At 44.4% G+C, this 26,630-nt stretch overlaps 1 protein-coding gene and 1 long non-coding RNA gene across 11 annotated transcripts in view; one reads left to right on the top strand and one right to left on the bottom strand.

Annotated features, from left to right (window-relative positions):
* The window catches only part of CDH13 (cadherin 13), a 1,167,676-nt gene that overhangs the window by 98,017 nt on the left and 1,043,029 nt on the right, over nt 1-26,630 (bottom strand).
* LOC144338261 (uncharacterized) lies at nt 14,821-18,108 on the top strand. The gene is made up of 2 exons (XR_013412247.1): nt 14,821-15,003; nt 17,985-18,108. It is a non-coding gene; the product is annotated as an uncharacterized LOC144338261 (long non-coding RNA).

The raw sequence follows: 26,630 nt of genomic DNA, 5'->3' as shown, positions 1-26,630 counted from the left end.
AGGCTCAGCAGCCTGTTGTGTGAATACTTAACAATAAGGTCAGCCTTAGGGTTGTGTGAAGGATGAAATGATAAAATGCACAGAAAAATGCCTGGCACGTAGTAGTTGCTCAATAAAGCTTAATTCTTTCTTCCTTAGGCTTTTCTACTAATATCATTCTTTTTCTTTTCTTTTTTTTTTTTTTAAAGTCAAAATTCTCAAAAAGTTTGGTTGTCTAATTTGTTTTGCAGGTGGATTTCTGGAGTCAGGTTTAGTGATCCCAGCATGCTATTTTGTATGAAAGCACAAAAGAAAGAAACAACTCAAAATCAAGTAAAGCATTGCCTTGGTTCACTTATTAACCTATAAGAATGATTACCTCAAACGACCTGAAATTCTTTTCCCACGCTCTATTTAAGAGTCAGGGAAACATATTTTAGAAATGTAGTCAATATATAGAAAGATATAGCACTTGAAGTGGTGAGCTTCAGTTTCACAGAAAACTCATCTAAGTGAGATAACTTATTCTTGGATGTTGCCAGAAAAATCTAAAAGTTTCTAAATGATTGAAAACAAAAGTTTTTAAATGATTGTTGGCCTCTCAGAAAGTTCAACCCCAGGGAGCACTGGCCTCTGACCTGTGTTGGAGGACAGGTTTGATGCTACATAACCAAGAGTGTGATTTCACTCACGCTGAAACTATTTTCCTGAAATCGGAGCCTTATTATTAAGTTACTGGGAAAAAATTCCAATTGAACTTTGGAAGATTTTTTTCTATTATGGTACCATTATAGAGTTCAATTTGGTGAAAAATGAGCTCTGAAGGCTTTCAACAATTTTCTAACAGAGCTTAAATTCAATTCTAAGGATAGTGACCACGTAATTGGCAAACAAGGAGTACTTAATTCTTGGAACTGCACTGATGGGGAGACATAGCTTTCCCTGGCATTGGAGCCTGTGGCAGCGGGGTTGTGGGCAGACTGTATCTCACGATGGCTTCCTGGTGGGATATTGGAGCGGCACCTGCTCTGAGATGGAGATTTGGTTAATCCACTCACTGGGTACACTGCAAATATTTCTCTGAACACTCTAAACTTTCTTTCCTAGGACCCGAGTTTAAGCTTGTAAGGGGCATGGTGCATAGGAGTTGGAGAACAATCTCGGTGTTCATATTCCGGCATCAAGATGAGAATGAGTGCATTTTATTGTATCTTTGAGGGTAAGATTATTATTTTTGTTCATTATCTCTCTTGTCTTAACAACCTAACCTCACTGAATGAAAACTCCACCTAAGATAAAACACTGAAAACACCTATCTATCCTTTAGCTTCCTTCGAGGCAGTTTTCTCCTCCAGACCAAATTGGAAATCACAGCTTCAGGTGAAAAGGGAAAACACTTTTCAAATTTCCATGAATGCTTTTGAACTGTAACCAAGGTTAGGGATGGGTGTGATGTGAAATCTGCGTAGAAGGGTTCTTGTCATTTTCTAGATGCTAAGAAACGTCTTTATAGAACTTACAAAGCAAAAAGCCTTTTTCATTTCTCCATATATAAAAAAGTGCCATGTGCAGGGTTGTCTGGATGAGTTTTGGGTGATACATTTTGTGCCGCTGAATGGATGTTACGGTGGCTGAAAAGGTTGTGTACCAGGCAATAATTGCGAGTTCGTGCCTATTATGGACTCAGAGGCCTGTTGGTCTAGGCAAGCATTTGATTTCTGAGAAAACTGCAGAAAAGAAACGGTACCTCTGAGTGAGTCTGCCGAGAAAGTATGGTTTTCTTACAGTTTCCTTGTCCTTTGTTTCTTAAAAAATATTTTTCTGTTTATAAAAGTAATGTATGTGTTCAACATTAACAGCTTGATAATGCAAGAGAGTGTGAGGAAAACATGAAAAATTACCAAATAATTCCAGGAGCCTGAAAGCCCACTCCTATCCTTAGACACTGTATTCAAAGTCTTCTCCACATGTGATTTGTATAATTGGAATCGCACAGTTTACCAACTTGGATGTCCCACTTTTGTCACTTCAGTTTATATCAGACACAATTTCTCCTGGCTTCAAAAATTTTAATCACTGCATATTATTCCATCGTATGGCAACTCTATATTTATCCAGCCTCCTATTGTTGGACACTGGGGCTGTTTTCTAACTTTTGCTATCATAAATAAGGCTTCAGTGTACAACTCTGCACATAAATCTGTTTCCTGAGTATATACATTTTTGACACCTTTTCTGATTATTTCGAGATATATTCCTAGGAATGAAATTATGGGTATGGAAGAGTATGACTGTTTGAAAAAAGTTAATATATACTGCAGCATGTCTTTTAGAAAGTTTATGCCAATTTCCATTCCTTGCCTGTTCTTTAAAGTACTACCCAACACAATGCGTTTCCTTGGCTTAGGGATGCAGCTCTATTCAAAGAGATATTTGACCCAAGGAGGAATGCTCTTATTAGCCTGGCCATTGGAACCAAGGAAATGTAGGCTCCATAGCAGAGGCAGACAGGTTCAGAAATGCTGGCCTCTACTTAGAGGGTTGTATGCTCTGCTCTCCTGAGCTGCCCTGGCTCATCCCTGCCCCGCCTCCACATGCACCCTATGCTAAGGTGGTAATGAGCTATTTTTATGCAGTAATATGTGTGCAGCCCAAGCAAATGCTGCTGTGGTGTGCAGTTCCCTGAAGGGGCCAGGTTTCTCACAGCCCCTCTGTACCTTTGCATCTTCCATCATCTGTGCTTGGAAAGCCCCTCCCCACGGTGCCACCTGCTCAGCTCTGGAGGTGACCAGGGGAGGCAGAAGGGAGCAAACACTGGATAAGAGACCCAAGGCACATGGCCACTGACCTTGAGCATCTCATGGCCTGGTGGGGAGATGAGAAGCACTCCTGTGGTCAGAGACAATTTTGTCTTCTTTTTGGACATACAGGCAGGCAGGCTGCATTTCTCAACTTCTAATGCAGCTAGATTGGGATAGAGGAAAGTGAGTAGATGTGATAATGTCACTTCTGGGCCTGGCCACAAAACCCCTACAAGACCCTCCTTGCTCTCTCTTTCCCTTCCACGGCAACCCTGGAGGCCACACCCTGAAGAGGCAGCCTCATGAAATGGAAGGTGCCAAGGATCTGTGAAAGTTGTGGAGCAGAGCCATCCCACCCCACCATCTGCAGTTTGACTGTAATAGGAGTGAGCAATGCACTTTTGTGTTAAAAAGTGAGATTTGAGGGGTTGTCTATCACAGAAGCTAATTTTACTTATTCTAACTAGCATACTCATGAGCAACTACAACATACAGTGTGATGGAAGCTATGCCAAGTGAGTACCAAGGAGGGTGTCCAAACCTCTGGAATATGTCAGAGTTTTGTATTATACCCGAAGGAAATGATGAGGAAAGACTTAGCACAACGTATATTTGGAATGATTCTTGTCAGATTACAATAATAGTTAATATTTATTGGGTTCTTCCTATGTCCCAGACACTGTGCTAAGAGCTTTGCTGGATTAGCCTATTTAATCCTCTAGGTATTATCTCTCTTTATACCTGGAGAGAATGAGGTCTGGAGAGGTTAAGTAACTTACCCAAAGTCCCACAACCCTCAATGGCAGAGCTGGACATCAACCTCAGTCTTACTCTGCTGCCAGCAAATACGCAGACATTAGCTAGGCAGCTGTTATTTGGAGGGAGAGAGGGCGGAGGCAGCAAAGTGGGCAGAGACACAGAGAAGGACTGATATGCGAAATATTTAGCATCCCAGTAGCAGGAATGCTGGGCAATTGGTGGGTGCTGAAGTGGGGTTGGATTGTGGTAACGTCCTGAGGAAGAAGCCAGGATAGGGTTGCAGGGGTTGTGGGGTGGCAGTCAGGGTAGAAACCCCAGCACAGAGGCAGAGAAGAACTTGACACATTTGGGAAACCACCAGATGTTGGCAAAGGTATACAGAGACTTCAGAGTTTTAGTTGTAGCTCAAACAGATATAGCTTCAGTCTCCCACAGGGCGAAGGCCTGTGCGGTCAACTGTGCCGAGAGAACAGCTGTGCATGGGGTATGGCCTATGACCGGATGTGGCCTCTATGACTGGCACACAGGGTGCACTGCATGGATACGTGTGGACTGAATGAACTGATGAAGGAAACATGCAAATATGTCATTTAGAAAAGAAATGAATTGGGAGCGCTGTATCCATCATCGAACTTCTTTACGCAGCCACCCGACGGCCCCACTTGGCTGCCCTCTTGCTTTTTCTGTTCCTAAACATCCTGACACTGAGTCTCTCATCTTTTCAGGGACTGAGAGTTTTTATTCTGGCTCAGTAGTTGCAGCCATCACAGAATTAAGTAATGACAAAGTGAGTTATTATCCAGCCCTGGCTTCGGCGGGGAATGTAACCTGCGGCTGAGATCCCTCACTGCTGGAGCACTCACACGACTGTCTAGGTAGTGACATGAAAAATGTCCCTAGAATCCCCCAGCTCAGGGCCATACATCCTCAGAGTCTCGACTCCACACTTGGTGGGGAATAATGTTGTTTTATTGAGAAGGGGAAGAGGGTGTAATTAGATTCCTCTTAAATGTTACATTCATCCTTGTTAATCAAAGATTAGTAGCTCTTAAAAAAAATAAACACAACTCAGCTCCCCAGGAAGCTGATAGCAGTTCCCGTGGCCCGTTTAATTACACAAAATGAAACAAAACATACTCCTCTACTCCTTGCCTGTGGAATTAACAAAATGAAGTATAATGGTGGCCATATCTGGGCAGTGGGATTAAAGGTGATATTTAATTTACTTCTTTAAGCTGCTCCATGTTTGTTGATTTTTTTGCGATGAGCATGCATTGCTCATAACAAGTATTTCAATGAGTAAACAAAGGACATATGGGATTACATTCCCCAAACCTGTAAACAAAAGAAATATATGCACACCTACTGCAACTTTTTAGCAGTTCCCTACTCATTTTCTGACCATTCCCCAACAGGAAGGCTATGTTTTCCTGATTACCACTCTGTCCCTAACAACAGTGCCTGGCCCATAGTAGGTGCCTATTAAGTAGCTGCTGAGGCAACTGAAAAACAGCTATTTTTAATAGGGAGAAAAATGGCTATTTAACCACCATGGGTTTCTAAAGACAGAGAGCCCTTTTGGTCTGTTGGCATGTTTCCGTCTGTTAACAGGGAATTCGAAGTTCTTTCGAGGTGGGGGCTGCATAGAACTGAATCTTTCTGCAGAAGGTCTTTGTCTCTGTGTAACTGGTGACACAGGTGACAACATGGATGAATCCCAAAAGTATTGTGCTGAGTGGAAGGAGCCAGACAAAAAAGAGGGCGTACTTTATGATTCAGTTGATATGAAGCTCTAGAAAATGTACACTAATCTACGATGACAGAAGGCAGATCAGTGTTTGCCTGGGGCTGAGGTACGGAAAAGGAGGGGCAGAAGGGAGGATGAGAAAGGAGTCCAAGACGTTTCTGAGGATGATAGACACATGTACGATCTAGATCATGGTGATAGCGTCAAGGGTGTGCACATATGTCAGAACTCATCAACCTGTGCACTTTTGCATGTCAATCACATCTCCATGGAGCTGTTTAAAAAGAGAAGGTGCAGAGGAGAGGGAGAAATTGGAAAGAGGAGAGGAGTCCCAATATGTACCGAGGCTGGGTACGTGCTGGGGTGATGTGTCTTGTGAGAAATACAGAGGGATGGGATGCTGAGAAGGATGGAGAATCGAGGGCCTTCCAGGGTCTCAGGTTGAAATTGTTTGATGTGATGTAACTGCCCTTTCCATGCCTCTAAACATCCTCAGTGAATTAGATCACATGCACCCAATTCTGATGACAGTGAGTGTGTGTGTGTGTGCGCATACACGTGTGTGTGTGCAGATGTGTACCAAGGGGGGACTGGGGAGAAGGGTGACATGGGATGCCACAAGTTGGCACAGGCAAGAGAGACAGCTAAGAAATGGAACTAGCTTGCAAAAGTAGAAGCTTGAAGCCAGATGTGACCTCTGGAAACTCAAGGCCTCCTTTTCCAACCCTCTGGAATTTGCATAAATCTTGGGAAGCCTCTGGGCTGCTACAGGGCATGCAGTCAGGACTTATCAACTTATCACATGTTTATTTAGTTCTCAAAGGCAGGCAGATCCCAGTGATATCTGGATGCTGCTCCCACACTCAGTGGCTGTTTGTTGAATGAATGCAGGAATATTATTTTGATTTGTTGACAGAAAAACAACTGGTGCTATTTTGAATATTGGCAACAGGAGGCAGGATGATGATGAATGGGCTGCCACTGGGGCTCAGGTCACCTTTCATCTGGTTAGTACGTTTCACAACGCCCATGCTTTGGGGGCCATGTCTTACAAGTCATGCATTTAGCAAACATTGGCCGGGGGCTTGCCACAGGGCAGGCACTACATCAGATGTTGAGAGGAAACCAGTGGATAAGATTCAGGCCTTACTCTAACGAGTTCACAGCACAGAGTCGAACACACACAAATGAAGATACCATAATGCCGGGAGGGGTGTACTGTGGGGGTTGGCAAACTATGGCCCATGGCCCAAATCTGGCCCTCTGCCTCCCTGTGTCAATAAAGTTCTATTGGAACACAGCCAGCCTATTCACGGATATGGCAGCTTTTGGATTACAATGGACAAGTTGAGTCGCTGAGACAGAGATTGTGTGGTCTATCAGACCTATATTGCTTATCATCTGGCCCTTTATAGAAGAAGCTTGCCAAACCTCCTCTAACAGAAGACAATACAGGGCAAGAAACTGGACTGAAGTAAGAAGGTTGGAGTTACTGACCCGGCTTGTTAGCAAACCCAGCTCTCAGTGTTCCAGGCTAGATCATAAGATCAGTTAGGGCTAAGCATCCTCCTCATACTGCCTGTGTGGGCTAGCAAGAAGAAAAATGGACTTCCAAGAGTAGCCCCTTTCTCCCCAGGAGGAAGCACAAAACAGATGCTCCTGGTTTCATCAGCTTTCCAAGAAAGCAGTGTCTTGAGAGCCTCAGCACTGGGAACCAGGCAACGCCATCTCCCCATGGTGGCCTCAGGGAGGTTCATCAAAGCCAACGGTGCCTAGCCAGTGACACTGGGAGAAAGTAAAGAAACAGAAGCAGTTTCTTCTATCTTTTTGAGCCCAAAGGGGAGGCCCAAACCAAGGAAGAACATCAAATAATAATTAAGTGAAGATATTTAATTAGCATTCATTTGCACTGTTTATATTACAGTCAGACCCTGATGGAAATCCTTTTTTATCCTTTGCAAAGACGTATTAAATATTAACTCCTGAACAGGACACACTACAGTCTAGAGCCTGGTTAAAAATTGTCTTTGGAAATAATTTATTTACAATTCATTCATTAATTAAATTATTGAGTTCCTATTATTTGCCAGGCCCACTTGAAGACTAACATGGTCCCTGCCCTCAAGGGGCTTACAGTTTAGTGTGGGGAGACAGGTAGTGAATGTGTAGGCAAGCAAGTACACTTGATCTTTGTTATTCACCATAGCTACATCCCATAAAACTGCTACAGTGGCTCATGCCTGTAATCCCAGCAATTTGGGAGGCTGAGGTGGGGCGGATCACTTGAGGCCAGGAGTTTGAGATCAGCCTGGCCAACATGGTGAAACTCTGTCTCTACTAAAAACACAAAATTAGCCAGGCATTGACAAAATTAGCAAACATTGACCGGGGGCTTGCCACGGGGCAGGCACTACATCAGATGTTGAGAGGAAACCAGTGGATGAGATACAGGCATGCCTATAATCCCAGCTACTCAGGAGGCTGAGGCAGGAGAATTGCTTGAACACGGGAGGTGGAGGTTGAAGTGAGCTGAGACTGTGCCACTGCACCCCAACCTGGGTGACAGAGTGAGACTCTGTCTCAAAAACAAAACAAACAAACAAACAAACAAACAAAAAAGCCCAAAAAACTATGCAAACACCAAACCATTGCTCTCAGGAGGAATACACGGTTAGGTTCCTGCAAGCCTCTGGTCACATGTTTGTCAACTCCTCAAGACATGGCCTTGTTTTATGTGCACTTCTGCTTAAAGACACCTTCCTTAATATATACAGTTGATCACTAACATTGCACTCATGGCTAGCAGAGCTGTAACTCATGCCTGACGGAAGGTTATGCTAACACGTGTTTCTTCTGTAAGGCATGGCGCAGCCTTCTGCGCCCGGAGACGCTGGAGAGTACTTCAGCACTGTGCTCAGGGCCATTTCAAACAGCAAAATTGCGAGCAAAACACACAAAAATAAAAACAAAAATCACGGCACTAAACAGATCACAAAAACGGCACTTATTTGTAGTATGAGAGCTGAAATAAGAAGGCAAAGTAAAAGAAGGCCTTGTTTGAGCTCAGCTGTGAATGTGCACATCAGGTGAACTCAAATTTTTCCCTGCTCTGCACTCCTCCAAGAATAACCATGAAAGCACCATAACTATTAATGTTGGGGTGACAAATACATTTTATTGAGTAGGTGAGTTCACAGATATGGAATTTATGAATAATGAGGATCAACTGTAATTCAAGGCAGAGAGAATGATGTGTGCACAGTTCCTGAACGGGAAGAAAGCTTGAGGAAGAAAGGCTGTGTGGTTGGAGGAGAGACTGCCGGAGGAGTGAGAGGAGAGGAAGCTCTGTGCCAAGGCCAGCCAGGGGGCTTCCTGGGCCAGGGCAGGGGGTCTGGGTTTTACTTAGTGTGAAATGGGAGGCACTAAAGGGCTTCATCAGCGGTTATATGGGATCTGAGTTTCAGTTTAACAGGATCACCCCGATGTGGATGGTACCTTGTAAGAATGGGAGACAAGTTAGGGCAATTATTGTCATCTGAGTGGACGATGGTGGTGGCTTAGACAAAGTATGTGCAGTACAGTTGCAAGAACTGCAGAGATTCTAGATATATTTTGGAGATGAAGGCCAGTTGCTGTGTTTACCAGTGACTAGGTAATCTATGTTTTAAGTATTTGGGAAATATTTACTTTTTGAGCTGTAAACTGTTTCATCTTTATAACTTTAGTGTGAAGCATCAAACAGTAATCACTTGCCTAGAGATTCGCCCTGGCAGCTGCCAAGTCCCCACTCCCAGTGAACTCCCTGGTGGGAGTTCCAGGTGGATCCAGTGTGGACTCGAGGGACGTCTCCTCATGTACTCACCCTGCTGGATCCCCTGGTCCTCCCACCTTTACAGATTTCAAAAGAAGCCCCAGACACAAAGAATACGAGTGAATGGGGAACAGAGATGAAATGGGCCCGCTGCACACGAAGATCCCTCCTTACACAGAATTATAAAAAGATATGACGGGTGTTGAAAGAACCTGCGTACTCTACTGAGCACGATTTTTTGTTTTTTAAACAGTGTTTTCTCTTGCAAAACAAAAGAAAGAAATGTTTCCCTGTTGAGAAGTTCTTTGAGGCAGGTGGATCACGAGGTCAGGAGTTCAAGACCAGCACAGTTCCGTACAACAGTGCTGTTAACTTAGCAGCCAGACCCCAAATCAGCATATCCTGAGTCCAGGCAGGCCCCAGGGTAGAGTGCACACTGTCCCCAGGAGTCGAACGGACCTGGGCCGGCCTGGCTCCTTCCATCTCCTGTCTTCTTTCACCAGCGTGTCTGATCCACTTCCCTAAAACAGCCAGGCTAGGTTGGCCACTTTCTATTATAGCCACACCAAATTGCTCCAGGTTACAATATAGTAGCTGGCATTTACTTTGTCCCAGGCACTGTTCCCTGAACCTTCTGCATTAAATCACCCTTCATTTCACAACAACCCTGTGGGTCTCTGATTACCCCCTTTTTACAGGGGAAGACAATAAGGCTTACGAAGATTCAGGAAATTACCCAAAGAAATTTACACTCAGATTCACACTCAGGAAATCTAACTCAATGACAGCCGTCCTCACCTCTCTGCTCTTCTGCCTCCCAAACCAAACTGAAGCCAGAGAACCGTGCCCTGTGTGTGCAATTACAACCAGACCCAATAGCTTGCTGTCTCCGACTTCTGTTTTTCAGAATAAAATTGTGTGTTCCATTTCTGATTTTAGTTGATGGATTTATGACAGCTTTCACTGCTGATAGCCACAGCAAAAATCACAGCTGCCAGATGCCTGTAAGAGCACGGGGAGGGAGTCTGGCCAGACCTCCATGGACTCAAGGTTGCTCCCTGGAGTCAAGGTTGCAGGAAGTCCTAGGGATGCATTCTTCCTGGCTTGCTCTTTCCATAGCAGAGGCTCTTCTTGCCATCATCTGATGACAGGGATGGCTTGGCCTGCTGGACATCCACCTGTTGCATGGGTTGATGATACTAAACGCTTTTACAGACTCTGTGTGTCATGGTTTCTTTCCATTTAACTGTTTCATGCCCACTTCCCTGTGCATCCTATTCCTGTGATTGCGTTAGGGAGAACAAGGCTCTATCATAAACTTCCTAATTTTGCCAAACTTACTATAGGCAAATAGAGACTCTCGGGCTTGAAGGATGTGTTTTCCTTATGGAAGCAAAGGAAACTGACCTTGACTCTTTTTATTCCATCCAAGATTTAGGCTGTCTCTAGAAACGACCCCAGAGTGGCTGCACAGGGAAGGACAGACCTCTGGTCTCTTACAGCCTTGCAAAGAAAAGCACATAGCTGGCCGGACACAGTAGCTGGCACCTGCAATCCCAGCACTTTGGGAGGCCGAGGCAGGTGGATCACGAGGTCAGGACTTCAAGACCACCCTGGCTAATATGGTGAAACCCCATCTCTACTAAAAAATACAAAAATTAGACAGGCCTGGTGGCACGCACCTGTAATCCCAGCTACTCAGAAGTCTGAGGCAGGAGAATCACTTGAATCCGGAAGGCAGAGATTGCAGTAGGCTGAGATTGTGCCACTGCACTCCAGCTGGGCAACAGAGTGAAACTCCATCTCAAAAAAAAAAAAAAAAAAAAAGAAAAGAAAAGAAAAAAGAAAAGAAAAGTACAGTACATAGCCCAGTGGCCACAACTGCCAGACTAGTGCCAGACTTCCTGAGCACAAATCCCCACGTGTCCATCTTCCAGAAGTGTAACCTTGGGCAGATTTTTAATCTCGCTGGGCCTCAGTTTCCCCACCTGAAACATGGGAAGAAATAATAATAGCTAGGTCATAGAGTCACTGCAATGGATGAAGAAGAAAAGAATTCAGGGAAAGTGTTTAGAACACTGTGCGTGGTACATAGCATTAAATTAACTGATTGGCATTTTTAGCAAAAAGAGCATAATGTGTAGTCATTTACTAAAGGTGTCTCTTTGAGACTGGTAGGGGTGTTTTTGTAAAATTTTTGGTTTTCATGCCTTATGGACTTAGTTTTTTTTTTACTTTCCACAAGCCAGCCCCGGGTACCTCACTGCTTAAATCTCATGATAACAGTCTCTTCCTCATTCCTGGTAAAATCCAAGGGGGCAGATAGAAGTTTCTAAATAATAAGTTTTGCCATCTGCTGTTTGCTTGCCTGTAAGGAAGCATTCAGAGATGACAGTGCCAATGAATGGACGGTGAGCTGCTATTAAATGTGGGAGTTGAACAACTGATTTATGAACATTTGCAACTTGGCCCTTTGGTGGAGGTAGGCTTGATTTTGCAATTTTTCTAGAGCACACATATAACATAGTCATATTTTCTGCTAGTAAAACTGTTCCCAGTTTGGGCATTCGGATTAAATTTATCAGTATTTTAAGATGCTCTGCAAAGTACATCACACTGTGCAAATAACACCATGAGTTGTGGATACTCTGTCACCCAAACAAGTTTAGGATCCAGCTGAATGTTTGAAGTGAAATGAATCAGAGGAGACTGTTCCTCTGAGCAAAAGAGGACGTGACAATTCAGAACCTCTAATCATTCCTAGTCTGCTGTCTGTCAGGATTCATGGTTGCAAGCAACAGAAACCAGCATGGGCTATGTTAGGTGGAATAAAACAAGAACAGACCAGGTTGACATTAGCCATCATAGAACGGACAGAAAGCCAGAGGATAGACTGGAAAAAGGAGTAGCCACCAAATAGAACTCAAGGGGAGAGAGGGAGGGATTAGGGACCACCACAAAGAGAACAGCTGAGTTCTCATGTTATGCTTCCCGTGCAACGAACGTGACCTCTGCTCACCCCCTAATCACTCATGAAAGAGCATCCAGTTTGCTGGAGTTGTCTCATGTCCCATATCCACTCCTGCTGCATTGGGAGAGAATGGGAGTGGGTTACTACCTCCCACCAACACTGTACAAAACGGGGTTTTCTCCAAAAGAGGGTTTAGGATGCTGTGAGGGACGATAAAGGATGGGGAGCAGCCAGGAATGAAAAACATCCATTCCAAATCCCTTCCACAAATTTGAGTCTTCTGCAGTGCCCGTGATGACCTCCACAGCAGACTTGCTGTTACGACTGTCCCCAACTGCCCTCTGTGAGGATGGGTGCTTATGATGTAAGAGTTAAACATTTGCATATTCAGCCCCCACACTAAAGAGTGTCTCTGTCACAAAGCAGGAACAGGTGACATGGGCCAGCAACCAGGTAAATCTCTGCAGGACACAAAGAGCCAAGCATGCTACAGAACAGGGCTGTGACTTGCAGAGGGCATGGTGTGGCTCTGGGCAGACCATCAGGGCAAGAGAAGGCACTCCGCCCCAATACCTCCCTTTGGACTGGACTAGGGAGAGTCAAGCCAGGCCCTGATCTTGGTCACAAGTTTTAAGGAGACACTGAAAAACTCAATCATTCAGATAGATGTTTTTATGCAGTATTTTAGAAATCAAAACTAATGCAAAAATTAGCCAGGCATGGTGGCTCACGCCTATAATCCCAGCATTTAGGAAGACTGAGGTGGGCAGATCACTTGAGGTCAGGAGTTCAAGACCAGCCTGGCCAACATGATGAAACCCTGTCTCTACTAAAAATACAAAAATTAGCCAGGTGTGGTGGCACATGCCTGTAGTCCCAGCTATTCAGAAGACTGAGGCAGGAGAATGCAGTGAGCCAAATCATGCCACTGCAATCCAGCCTGGGCAACAGACTGAGACTCTGTTTCAAAAAAAAAAATTGCAAAAATTCATAATAAGCAAAACATCAGATTTTTAAGTAAAGTAGGATCATTGTTACTGATTTTTCCTTTTGTGCCCAGCTCACATATGACTCAGCATGGCGCTGACGTGCACAAGCTGCTTTTCCTCTTTGGGCCCCTTTCTTCTTCTGTAAACTTAAAGATAGGATCAGAAATGCTGTGACTCTGTGGATCCCTGGATCAAGAGTAGAAATGAGTTCAGCCTGCGTGGCAGATGCTCTGGGCCAAGCCTGTGCCTACAACCTGGTGGACTAGGCAAAAGCAGATGCCCTTTCTGCAACAGACAGTTAGCAATGTTGAGTAAACTGTGAGCCTTTCACCCATGGAAACCCACAGCCAGGGTCCAAAGAAAAAGAAGAGAAATCTCTGAATTTGGCAAGTATCTAGACTATAAAATAGTTATGTTTAAAATGATTGGGGAAAAGAACAGGGACCAGGAAGAAAGGATAGAACATAATTAAATAGAAAAGGCAAATGTGAAGAGCAGCTAAATATAAAGTCTAGAAATCTGATAGAGCATTATCTCATTAATATTTTGGACACCCCTGTGAGCTGGGTGTGATCATCCCTGTCCTATAGATGAGGAAGGGATGTCGAACCTTTTGTGAGTGAAAGAGATGGAATTCAAATCCAGCTGTATTTATGCCAAAGAATTTTTTTTTTTTTTGAGACTGGGTCTGTCACCTAGGATGGCACACAGTGGTACAATGTTGGCTCCCTGCAACCTCTCCCTCCCAAGCTCAAGCGATCCTCCCACCTCAGCCTTCTGAATAGCTGGGATCACAGGCATGCACCACCATGCCCAGCTAGTTTTTCTATTTGTGTGTAGAGATGGGGTTTCGCCATGTTGCCCAGGTGGGTCTCAAACTCCTGGGCTCAAGCAATCCACTTGTTTTGGCCTCCCAAAGTGCTGAGATTACAGGTGTGAGCCACCGCGCCCTGCCAGCTATATACTTTTCTTTGCAAGGCTCTAAGGGGATTCTCAGGAAGCAGTGCCTCATGCGACACAGCGCCAGGCAGGGCCACTCCTCCCAACATGAGTGTCCCAGGGCTGGGCCACAGCCCTATGTTCACTTCCCTCTTTGGGGATCATAGTCTTAATGATTTAAATTCCATCTGGATGTTGATGACACCCAGGCTTTTACCTCTAGCACAGACGCCACCTGATACCCAGCTCACGTGCTCCCTTTGTCTACTTCAAACTCAGCAAGAGCAAGACTGAGTTCCCGTACTTCCCTCCCCCAAGTTACTTCGCCACTTCTCCAGGGAGCTTGCAAAGCTCATAGATGTGCCCTCTGTGCTTCCAATTGCTTGGACCCTCCACTCCAGTCCTGTGCTCTGCCTCTGTCTCCCTTTCCCTTAACTGCCCTGCTTTCCTAATCCCACCAACCTGCTTAACACTTTCTCCATCTTCTCCAGAGCATCAGCCTCATCTCCCACCTTCCCCCAACTCACTGTGTGCTGGGCACACTCCTGCACACTCTGCCTTGGGGCCTTTGTACTTGCCTCCGCTACCTGGGCCTCTCCACCCCGGATAGCTGTGTGGCTCACCCCCCGCTTCCTGCAGTTCTTCACTGCAGCGTCACAGCATTGGTGAGGCGTGTGCTGACCCCCTGTCTACAGCAACGACTCCCCTCCTTCCTTCTCTGCTTTCTTTCTTTGCATTAATCACCAGCTACTAGGCCATTTATTGTATTTATTAATTCTTTCATTCTTTTTCTCTCTTCCACAGGAATATGATTTCCATCCAGATTTTTTTTTTTTTTTTTTTTGAGATGGAGTTTTGCTCTTGTTGCCTAGGCTGGAGTGCTGTGGCGTGATCTTGGCTCACCACAACCTCCGCCTCCCGGCTTCAAGCGATTCTTCTGCCTTAGCCTCCCGAGTAGCTGAGATTATAGACATGTACCACCACGCCTGGCTAATTTTGTATTTTTAGTAGAGACGGGGTTTCACCGTGTTCGTCAGGCTGGTCTCACATTCCTGACCTCAGGTGATCCACCCGCCTTGGCCTCCCAAAGTGCCGGGATTACAGGTGTGAATCACTGCTCCGGCCAACAGCTCCTTTTGTTTCTGGGGCTGCTGTATCCCCCAATGCCTAGAAAAACACCCAGTATGTTGTAAGTGTGGGATGAATGAATGCAGAGATAGGTTCTCCTGCCACAGCCCTAGTCCAAATCCCTAGGTCCCCCTTTCACATGTGCAGACTACACGCAGGGACTCAAGAATACTTAGAAGCAGCCATATAAGGAGGTCGGAATCTTCTAGTGAGGTTCCTGCCAACGCTATTGGAATGCATGAGGAAATCCCCAAATTAAGCCTTTGTAGGAGGACTGTAGTTTAGAGCCTCATCACTTGAAAATACAAGCTTTGAGATTCATTTGGAAAGCAAATTGGGAGCAGATGATGAAATGCATTTCTTGAATTAGTTACATGAGTCACCGCCTATGGTTTCATTACCCATGTTAGGGTTAATGCCATGATAAGCTCCTCGTGCTTGCTGGCTGATGGGTGTTGGTGATTGACAGACAAACTCAGATAATAAATCAGCTATTTTCCCTAAGCAACTGACTTCGGTTGCAATCCTGAAATGTGTGGCTTTTTCAATCAGTGCTATGTTAGTAGCTTATGTAGCAATCCTCATCTATTTCAAATGGGTTTATTAAGAAAAAAAAGCTAAGTAGATTTAACAGCTTAGAAAATATTGGTCAAGGAACAATATTAACATGTGTCAATATTTTCTATATTGCTTCTGAGGATTAATTTCTAAGGCTGACAAGAAGGACCCTGATAATTATATTCAAATATAGCCAATTTGAAACCATGTTTTCAATAATGAAAGTCTGGCCTATGGCAAATTTATAACAACATATGTAGATAGATGTTAAAAAGGTGGTTGATTTCTAAAATAGCCTTTCATACGTTTACCGAAATGGCCAGATGTTTCATATTAACCAAATCGAGCACCTTTAATTGACATGAATAATGAAAATCTTCAGTCTCTGGATCATTATAAAAGCCAGGATTCTATTTTTAGCTAGTGAAGCTCTTAAAACTTTAAAAATCCCATAGTTTAATTTGTGAGGCTTTGTTTCCCCCAGCATCTTCATAACAGAAAATCTGACCACTAAAAATAAGAGTCATCTGTGCTACCATATTTGCATAAATAATTAAAAATTCCACAGCAGAATAGGCAATAAAATGTATTGCTACCATAAACTTACAATGGAAGAATATCACTTTAATTAAAAATCACAAAGGCACCACTGTAAACAATCCATTTACGTTTCAAACTCTGTGTTTCTTGACTTAAGAAAGAAAAAAATATTAACTCATTAAAAACAAGAACCAAAAGAATGACCTCATCTTAGATCCTTTTATTGAGGTCAGTAGCCACATTTAATTAAGATGAAGTGTTAGTAATACAGTTTAGTACATGAAGGCCTTCTCTTAATTTCCCCAGGTAGAAATGTTATTATTTGGTCTTTAACTTCTGATTAAAATTTAAAAGGTGAGAGTCACCCCAATCTAAACTCTTAAATCTGGTTTTGAAACCTGCTTTTGGGATTAGAAATCCTCCTTCCTCCCAATAAATGGTAGGCTACTACATATTTTTGAACCCCTATGTTTCTGAGAATGCCAGTGATGACAAAATTCACATTTTCAAGAGAGCTGATTTTTGCCTTTACTTCCAAAGATCTTAGAAGATACAGAATAAAATGTCCCATAGCCAGTCAATGATGGCTTTTGCTTAATTTCCCATCATTTTTCATGATTTCCTTTGAATGAGCTCCAATATTAGATTAAACAAGGTGTTAAAGAAAAGGACTTGATGAATCATGAGAAGACCAGTAAAAATGGAAATTGGGCATTTTAACAAATCTTTTGGGGCTGAAATGTCATTATTCTATGTTGTATTCTTTACCAGTTTGAATGCATGAATGAATTCTACTATAAAGTTAAAAAGCATCCAGGTCCGAAAGACTAGGAGGAAGGAAATGACTTAAAAAAGACTGAGCCCCAAAGAAATCAGGACAAAGCAGTTGTAGTTTTTCAAAGAGACGAGTATTTAATTTGGATCTGATTCAGATATTCTGTGTTCAAAGAATAGGCTCAATTTGGATCAAGGCTTCGGAAAAAGGGTTGGCTGACGGAAATGGCTCTTTAATGTAACTTTCATGGACTTGGAAAGTTCTGTGAGAGACCTGTACATCCTTCTAAAGTCTCCCTACTAGGATTGGTTACCCTTCCTGGGATTGGTTTAAAACAAGGCCAAATGCAAATGTTTTCATGGTTGGTAGACATTAGTCAATGTTCGAAGATTAAAAGAAAACAAAACCTATGATGTGGTTTGGATCTGTGTCCTCACCCAAATCTCATGTTGAAATATAATCCCCAATGTTGGAGCCTGGTGGGAGGTGATGGAATCAGGGGAGTTAACACCATCCCTCCTTGGTAGTGTCTTCAGGATAGTGAGTTCTTGTGAGATCTGGTTGTTTAAAAGTGTGTAGCCCTTCGGCCCACCTGCTCCGGACATGTGAAGTGCCGGCTCCCTGTTTGCCTTCTGCCATGATTTTAAGTTTCCTGAGGCTTCCCCAAAAGCTGAGTGGATGCTGCCATGCTTCCCGTACAGCCTGCAGAGCCATGAGACAATTAAATCACTTTCTTTATAAGTTACCCAGTCTCAGGCATTTCTGCTTAGCAATTTGAGAATGGACTAATACAAGCTATGTCTACATTTTTTTTTTTTCTAGATGGGGTCTCGCTCTGTCACCCAGGTTGGAGGGCAGTGGCATGATCTTGGCTCACCGCAACCTCCACCTCCCAGGTTCAAGCGATTCTCCTGCCTCAGCCTCCCAAGTAGCTGGGACTACAGGCAAGCACCACCACGCCTAGCTAACTTTTTTTTGTATTTTTAGTAGAAATGGGGTTTCACCATGTTGGTCAGGCTGTTCTTGAATTCCTAACCTCAAATGATCCACCCACCTTGACCCCCCGAAGTGCTGGGATTACAAGCATGAGCCATCACATTTGGTCATCCTATGTCTACTTATGCTGAAAAATGCGTGCATGCAGTCACCCCCAACCCAGCCGCCATTAATCTATTCTACCTGGTTATTGAGTACTGGTCATGCACCAGTCCTAATGCTGGGAGTGGGCTGTTTCCAGACATTTGAGCCCTTAAGAATTTTTCTCTGTCTATGGTGGCTTCACCCCAAACTGTATCAAATGTACTAAAATGTACCCACACTAAAAACACATTTGTTTCCTATAACATGTTTGAAATTATTTTTATACTTTTACTTTATGAATTACTGTGCTATAAGAAATATTCTACTAATAGTCACCTAAAATTTATCTGCCATTCTTGCAAGGTGAGAGCTACAAATAGTTTGCAAATGTAAAGACACTTGCAAATATTATATTTAACCTAAAGTTGTCATCATTCCGTGGACAGTTGATATTTATTAATTTCAATTTTCCTGCTTTCTTTTTGAATTTTGGAGGCAATAGACTATGTATTCAGGTACCTGACATTTTTGTAGGCCCACGGAAAGTCTGAAGGTCTTAGTCCTGTGCCTAAAGTGCTTAATTAACTCAGTGGTACTGAGGAAGCTCTGGTGGTTCATCAGGGAAGGAGATAAAAAGATGACTGTTACTCTCTCTGAGCACAAAGTCTAGTGGGAAGATGGACAATTATGCCAAGGATTGGGGAAGTGTGAAGCTTGGTGAAGTTACACTAAGAGATGCTCAAAAAGCTTTAAGCCAACATCAGCAGTAGGCGCAGTGGTGTGGATGAAGCTCCGGTGTTCTCATTCACCACATTAACTCAGCCTCTGTAAACCATGCTTGTGTGCTTTCCTCCTTTAACCATGGCTCAGGGAGGTTCTGCTCTCATCAGTAAAAAGGGAGACCAAGATGTTCTCATTTACAGGGTGGTTACAAGAAGACTGGTAACAGTGCTTTTGGTAAAGTTCTACATAAAAATGTTAGGTATTTTAATCATCCCAGCAGCAATATTATTACCATCATTCTCAAAACCCATGTCTGCAGGGGGTTGTGAAAATCTTAGCCGAGTTTGGTCTGGCACCCAATTCCCTAGAGGCAGAGACCTGTGCACAGGCGGGAGGAGAGCAGGGTTTCTGGGGAATCCAGCCATCTGCTGAAAGTGAGCCAGGCATGGTGTAGGGGAAAAAGCAGTTTGTGCCACTCTGCTCTGTCTCCTTGGCTGGAGATCATTGGTTCTTAGTTCCCAAGGAAGCAATTTATTTACTTCCTTCTTCCTCCCTCCCTTTCTTTCTTCCTTTATAGGGACACCATCATTTGCAGCAAAAGTTCTTGCTGTTATGACGATAAGCTCCCTGGGAGGCTGTAGACAGAGTCTATTCCTTTCACCAGTGAATTCACCGCACCTAGCACAGTGTCAGGCCCACAGTGGGCTCTCCACAAATACCATGGCATGAATGAATGCATCATTGCAATCCATACGCTGTTCTCTAGCACTAGTCTTTAGCAACATCATCTATTATTTTCATTATGCAAATATCTAATATCATGGGATATTTTTCCCTTTTAAAATGTACCCTGAAGTTATTTATTAAGTAGGAAGTTTCCATCTAAAAAGGCGTTCATGGCAGAAAGTGCTATCTACCTTACAATATCCATTCTTCCTTTCTTCCTTAGTAAAGAACCTTGGTTTAAAAAGCAAGACACATTGCTACCTAGTCAAATGACCATACTTCCCATAATCCCTTGCAGCTAGGTGTGGCCATGTGACCAATTTTGGCCAACAATATTTAAATTAAAATGTGGTTGATTCCAGAAAGTCTCCTTAAAAGAGAGGGAGTATCCCTCTTCTTTCCCCATTTCCCATCCTGCTGTCTGGAATGCAGATATGAAGGTTGGAACACTAGCAACCGTAACAGACCATGAGGAAGAGGGTGCCAGTCTAGACATGGTAAAATAGTGAGCGAGTAGAACCCTGTGTGGGGCCGTGTGGGGCTGCCACTGTCCCTGGACTGCCATGCCTGCTCTAGACCTACTTTATGTGAGAAAAAAAAAAAAAGTCAACTTCTATCTGCTCTGAGCCACTGTCATTTTGAATTTTCCTGTTATGTTCAGCCAAACTTAGTCCCCACAGATAAAATGCTTGACACATACTTGCAGGTCTCCCTGGATGAATGACCCTTTCCACAAAACGTGTTGAGCAGTGATATGAAATTTTACATGGGTAGGAACAATATTTTTCTTCAACACATATCTTCTGTATTCAAAGTGTAGGCAGGAGTCTCTGCTGTGGAATTGTTTACTATAGATCCTGGGCAAGATGAGTTCTGTCTGAAAAATGTCTGGAATAGGAATTGTTACTTGGTTGCCCTTGATTGTAGAGAGAAGGAAGTGGGTCCTCCCCACTATTCAGAAGGATTTAACTGCTGGCTGCCTCCCTAACGTAACCAAATCGGGAATCTGATGGAGGGTTAGTTCCCATGTTTCATTTCACTGTTGGAGAAGGTTTAGCAAATGTAGTTACTTCCATTTTGCATAATTATCTTTGAGGTACTTTTTTTTTCTTTTTTTCTTTTCTTTTTTTTTTTTTTTTGTGATGGAGTCACATTTTATTGCCCAGGCTGAGTGCAGTGGCAGGATCTCTGCTCACTGCAACCTCTGCCTCCCAGGTTTAACAGGTTCAAGCAATTCTCCTGCCTCAGCCTCCCAAGTACCTGGGATTACAGGGATACACCACTACACCCGGCTAATTTTTGTATTTTTAGAAGAGACATATTGGCCAGGCTGGTCTTGAACTCCTGATCTCAAGTGATCCACCTGCCTCAGCCTCCCAAAGTATTGGGATCACAGGCGTGAGCCACCATGCCCAGCCTGAGCTACTCTTTCTAACAATAATGAGCAAACCAGTTCAGTTATATGAGTCCACTTCTCATTAGAGATACTCCAATATCATCAGCATATTTTACCTGGTGCACCTACGGGACAGCTGCTACCCTGAAAGCACAAGCAAGTCTTATCATCATCACATGTGGAGAGGACAGAGTGGGAACCTGCTCTGTTTTAGGACCTGATGTACATGATCTTGGAGAGGAGAAGGACTTTCTAAATTGTGACATCAATTTAGAAATAACGGTAAATATAAATTTGACTGCTTAGACTTAAAAACAAAGAATTCTGTATATGCCAAAAAACGTTAACAATACAGAGTAATACATTTGCTCAACCAAAGTATTTTCAGGGACTTGTCTTCAGGATATTAATGATGCATTAAACAATTTCACTAAAAGCATGCCTGCTAATGTTTTAAAAAACTGCAAACAAGTGTAAACAATGTAAATAGTCAACAACAAGGTTATAAACAGATGAGTATATCCCTATAATGGAATAATAGCACACTATTCAGTAATGAAAAATAATGGCTATTTCTTGGGACAGAAAGCTGTTCAGCATATACTGGGAAATAAACATGGTGAGTTTTGAGGGTGGATAATGCAAGCCAATTTTGGTAATGAAGAACAGAATACTCACATACGTGACTGAGGCAGATAGACCCAAGTGGTGAAAAAGGGATTTCCTTGTCTGAGATGATGACAGATACTTTATTATCTTCCTGATTCTTACCTGTCTTTTCAAAAGTTTCTTCCAGAAACTGTCTTAACTTTATAATAAGGATAAGAAGATAGTGTCATTAAAAAGAAGAATTTCGGCCGGGCGCTGTGGCTCAAGCCTGTAATCCCAGCACTTTGGGAGGCCGAGACAGGCGGATCACGAGGTCAGGAGATCGAGACCATCCTGGCTAACACGGTGAAACCCCGTCTCTACTAAAAATACAAAAAACTAGCCAGGTGAGGTGGTGGGCGCCTGTAGTCCCAGCTACTCTGGAGGCTGAGGCAGGAGAATGGCGTAAACCCGGGAGGCGGAGCTTGCAGTGAGCTGAGATCCGGCCACTGCACTCCAGCCCGGGCTACAGAGCAAGACTCCGTCTCAAAAAAAAAAAAATAAAATAAAAAAAAAAAAATAAAAAAAAAAAAAAAGAAGAATTTCATCTGTCACTAGACCACTGCTGTTCATTTTGGTTTGGCTAATAACACAATGTGAAGGGCTTTTTAGCGAGTCTTAATAACCCAGGCTTTTTAGTGAGAAGATTCCCTCTGATGTTTGGACACCCCTTGTCTTTGGAGTCCCAGCTTCCTTGGAGATCAAGGCACCTTTTGCTGACTTGAGCATTCCCTAGGGAGATGAGAGGGTATCTGGCTGTGGTCAGCAGAGGAGCGGTGGTGCCTGAGGCGTGCATTTCCTCATGCGAGGCAGGACGTGGCCCAGGAGCTGGACTTAGCTGGAAGTGTGTTCCTAAGTTTCGGTGGGGTTGGGGTTGGGGAGGCGGCTTCCCATTTTGACCACGGAAGGAGCCCCCTCAGGGAGGAGGTGACAGTGGCCATTAGGATGGGCAGGCCCCGCCACAGGATCCCAGGATCTCAGGATCCCGGTCTGTCATGGGGGCTTTTAGTTTCGAGGGCCTGATAAATAAGGTGAGATGAGATGGGGTTGTTGGAGCTGAATCACAGGGAATGTCAGAAAAGACAGAGATGGTGGGGTGGGGAGACAGAGACAGAAACAGAGAGACAGTCAGGCAGAGAGACAGAGGAAGGAGGAGGAGTGAGGGTGGATAGGTAGTCAAGGAAGTGACCGTGTTCTCGGGACGCAGCAGCAACTGTGGTGACCGCAAAGCCAACACAGTCAATCTCAGGATTTGCACAGTAACTGAGCTCATTCAAGCGAAGCTGTCTTCAGTGGAGACTTTCCCCTTCAGAGAACACACACATTTTAATTTTACCTGTCCTTAAACTGACTCTTTGCTCATCATAATCGTGAAAAACACAGCCCTGGGTGGAGATTTTAGATGCTAAAGAGACACGTGACACATGAATGAGCATGTGCAGCTACTGCACAGGTGCCCCCGAAAGACCACCCGGAACAGCTTCCTAGTAACGCCTCTTCCCACCTCCTTACGAATAATCATTGGAGACTCCCAGAAGGGAGCCTCCCTGGGGTGGGTCTTTGCTGTCTCATTCTTGCGATCAGCCCACCCCGAATCCTCTCTCTCAGAGTGCACTGGCGATTCTGCACCTAACTTTCAATCTATTCTTTTTCTGTTGCAATAAATTACTCTATGCTGCACTTCTTTTGCTGTGTGTCTCTTGTTTAAATTCTTTTAAACTAAGAAGACAAGAACAGAGGTATCACATCAGCAGTCAACAGAAGGAAGAAGAAGAAAGAGATATTAGAGATACTAAAATGTTATTAGGAGATGCCTGACTCCTGTTTTGTGGAGGAGGAGGAGGAGAAGAAGGAAGAGTTCTCTTTGAGATAAGTTTCTTCTTCCAATGCCTGCTCTCTGAAGAATCATTACTACAACAGCAGTAACACCATGATGTGCAAGGCCGTTGCATCTATCTGAGAAGACTGGGTAACTCAGCATAGACAATTAGATTAGAAAACTGTCTCCCTCCCTAGTCCCTCTCTGCAGCCCCATTCCTCTGCTGCACACACAGGCCCCCAGGGACAGCACTTCTCAGTGTGCAGGATCAAAGGCTGCAAATAATTAATGAGCCTCTTTTTCCCAAAGAGCTCCCGTGACAATAGCTGAGATGTTATCCCGGCTTTACTCCAGGAGAGGAGGGGAAGAAAGGGAGAGGAGGGGAAGAAAGGGAAAGGAGGGAAAGGTGGGCTGGCGGGGTTGGGGGGTGGGAAGGGAGGGAAGGGCTGGGGGGAAGGGAGGAAGGAAAACGGGGGAGGTCCAGCCAGTGCCAGGCTGAGAAAGGGTCACGTGTGGGCCGCTGTGGCTGCCAGCAGGAAGGAATATGTGTGAGGAGTGAGGCCAGAGAAATATGTGCAATACACACATATGCACATGCACGGACATATTTACTTTGCTCCAAGGCTGGGAAAGGGATTAGTCCAGCCATCACTTAGCCAGGCCAATTCGTAAATGCTGGAACTCTTACGCAGACCTAAGAGTCACATTGAACCTCCCTCCCCAGGCTGGAATCCTGTCTCAGGCAGCTGCAGAGACACATTGCAGCTCTATTTTCTGTGGGGTTCACAAGGTTGACCTTGGTGCCAGTGGCTCTCTGTGGTTCCTGATTACTCAGCATTTTTCCCATCCTCTGGGACGAGCCTCCTGCACTTCCTCGGGTAGCCGCCCCTGCAGGCCCTCAGAGCTGGGTGCTGGGGTCCGTGGCAGGCTCAGGCATCGGGACTCCTGGCACAATCCGTCCTGCTAATCTTCTGCTTGGTTCAGAGAGTTGTGCTCGTGACTCAACCTGGGCCTTGGGCTGGGCTACTGATTAGGAAGGAAGATGTTGCTTTCCTCTGGGAGGATCAAGGACAGATGTTGCTGGTGCCTCTTCCCTCTTCCCTCTACAGATGTGAAAATACGGCTGAGCATAGAGACAACCCAGGGGAAAGGAGAGCCAGATATGGAGAAGGAATATGGTCTGAGCACCTGAATTCCATCATGCTGGAGGCCTTCGTTCCCATGGACTTTTCCATTAGGTGTGGTGACCCATGCGAGTAAGCAGGACCCCCTTTGGCCTATGTCACTGTGAGTTGGTTCCTGGTTACTTGTGATGGAAGGCCACAGCTGTGATAATCACACTCGCTAGAGAAACAGGAAGATCCTCAGAACTTTCTGCGTTCCAGCTTCTCCCCATGGGTGTTACCTTCAGTCATTTCTAGGTTGCTTTCTCTGACCTCCTTCTCTTGCACAGCGGTGGGATCAAGTCCCTTGTCTGCCAGTGCTGTTTAATAGTAACGTGACCTTTGCTCCCCATGGCTCGTTTGGCCCGGATGCTCCTTAATGTCTCGGCTCTCCGAGGCGCCCCTCCCTCCCCAGGCTGGAATCCTGTTCCTAACTCAGTTTGCTGGGACTGTACCTGTGGCCTGCCTCCATACTCCCAGTAGCAAGCTTCATTTGCCAGACAAGATGTTCATCCCTCCTTCTCAGTCAGCCGCCCTCTGTGCTGGGTATCTGCAAACATCATCCCGATTGATCACTAGTCAAGGTGCCCGGAGCAGGGAGGCGCATGACCCCAGCTCCAGCAAGGCAGAGCAGCCCTGGGAATGTGACCATGGGCCGAATGACACTAGAATGGAAAACAGCTGGAGCTGGTTTATTCTTGCTGTGAGATCCTGAACTGCAAGCCTGTCTGTTCCTGTGACTTAGAGCCTGAAGGATGCCCTAGCTCCTGTGCTATCTCAAGCGGGTTCTTCAGATATTCCTCCATCATATGTAGTATCCATAGGGTCTTCCAGCACATTTTCTCTTTGCCCAAGTCAGCAGAGCTGGTCTTAATCAAACAACCCAGCCTGACCTTCCTCTCCCACTGTCTGTCCCATCTTTGTGGGACATCTAGTCCTCGGTCCTAGACACCTCCATCCATCCCTCCTCATTGCATTAACTCTTTTATGACTGGCGGCATCCCATGTTGTTCCAGCAATGGCAGAGACACAGGGTCCAAAACATCAACCTGATTTAACTCATTTTATCACCCTCAGTGTCCCTGCTTTCACCTGCAATTGCAGAAATACAAGATGACAGATAAGCTCACCTGTAGCCATCCTACCTTTGTCCAACTACCTTGTAGTCTGTTAAACTACCAGTTTTCCCATCTAAGTACTTAAGAGAGACTTTCTCTTTGATGTTTAAATTGCGTGTTTCCATTGTCAGACAGCAACAAGAAAAAGAAGGGAAAAAAAGAATGGCTATTTCAGATTCACATTATTATAGGATTTGGTATTATTTCACACGCTTGTCTAGTTCATCTGGCATTCGGAAAGCTTAGCCATAAAAATAAATCCACTTTTGGGGTTGGAAAATAACTTTTGCTTCTTCTCTGCCAGCTTGCTCCAAAGTAAAGTGGTTGACTCAGTCCCTGTTGCACATTTTCAGGTGTTTCAAATCAGGAAAATCAGACATGTGTTTATTGTGTGTCCAGTACTTGATTATTTGTATCTCATATGAGAAGAAGATTAGATTTTGGAGGAGGAAGATTAATAACTGTCTTCTGCAGAGACAGGCGTGCATTTGGATCTGCACGCTGATTTAAGTTTATTGTGAAACAATGCACCAATGAGGGTGTCTTTTATTTGTGAGCATTAGATGCACCACGGGTAGAGAGCGACCATTTAATTAAATCTCATTATGAAAATGCCTTTTATCTAAACATCAGGCAGAGCTTAAGAAAGGAAGACAGAGATTTCTGAAGACACTATTATTATTATTATTAATTTTTGCCTGCCCCTCATCAGGCAGAACACCAATCCCAATGATCTATTTCCAAGCGCCAGGAAGTGTCTTTGCTCCTACCCCTCCTGACAGCTCAGAGTCAGTGAGCATTTAGCAGCTAGAGGGAGCATGAACTTTGCAGAGTGTCCTGTTTCCATCCTGATTCCTCTGCCACCAGGCTGGGCTGCTTGAGCAAGTACTGAACCTCGATGAATCTGCAATACCTGTATCTGTAAATGGAGTTAGCTAAAACATTTGTCATGAAGCAGTG

The sequence above is a fragment of the Macaca mulatta genome, chromosome 20 (assembly GCF_049350105.2).
Source record: "Macaca mulatta isolate MMU2019108-1 chromosome 20, T2T-MMU8v2.0, whole genome shotgun sequence".
Classification (NCBI taxonomy): domain Eukaryota; kingdom Metazoa; phylum Chordata; class Mammalia; order Primates; family Cercopithecidae; genus Macaca; species Macaca mulatta.
The sequence above is the reverse complement of the archived record's forward strand: the minus strand, read 5'-3'. Positions and strand labels throughout refer to the sequence as shown.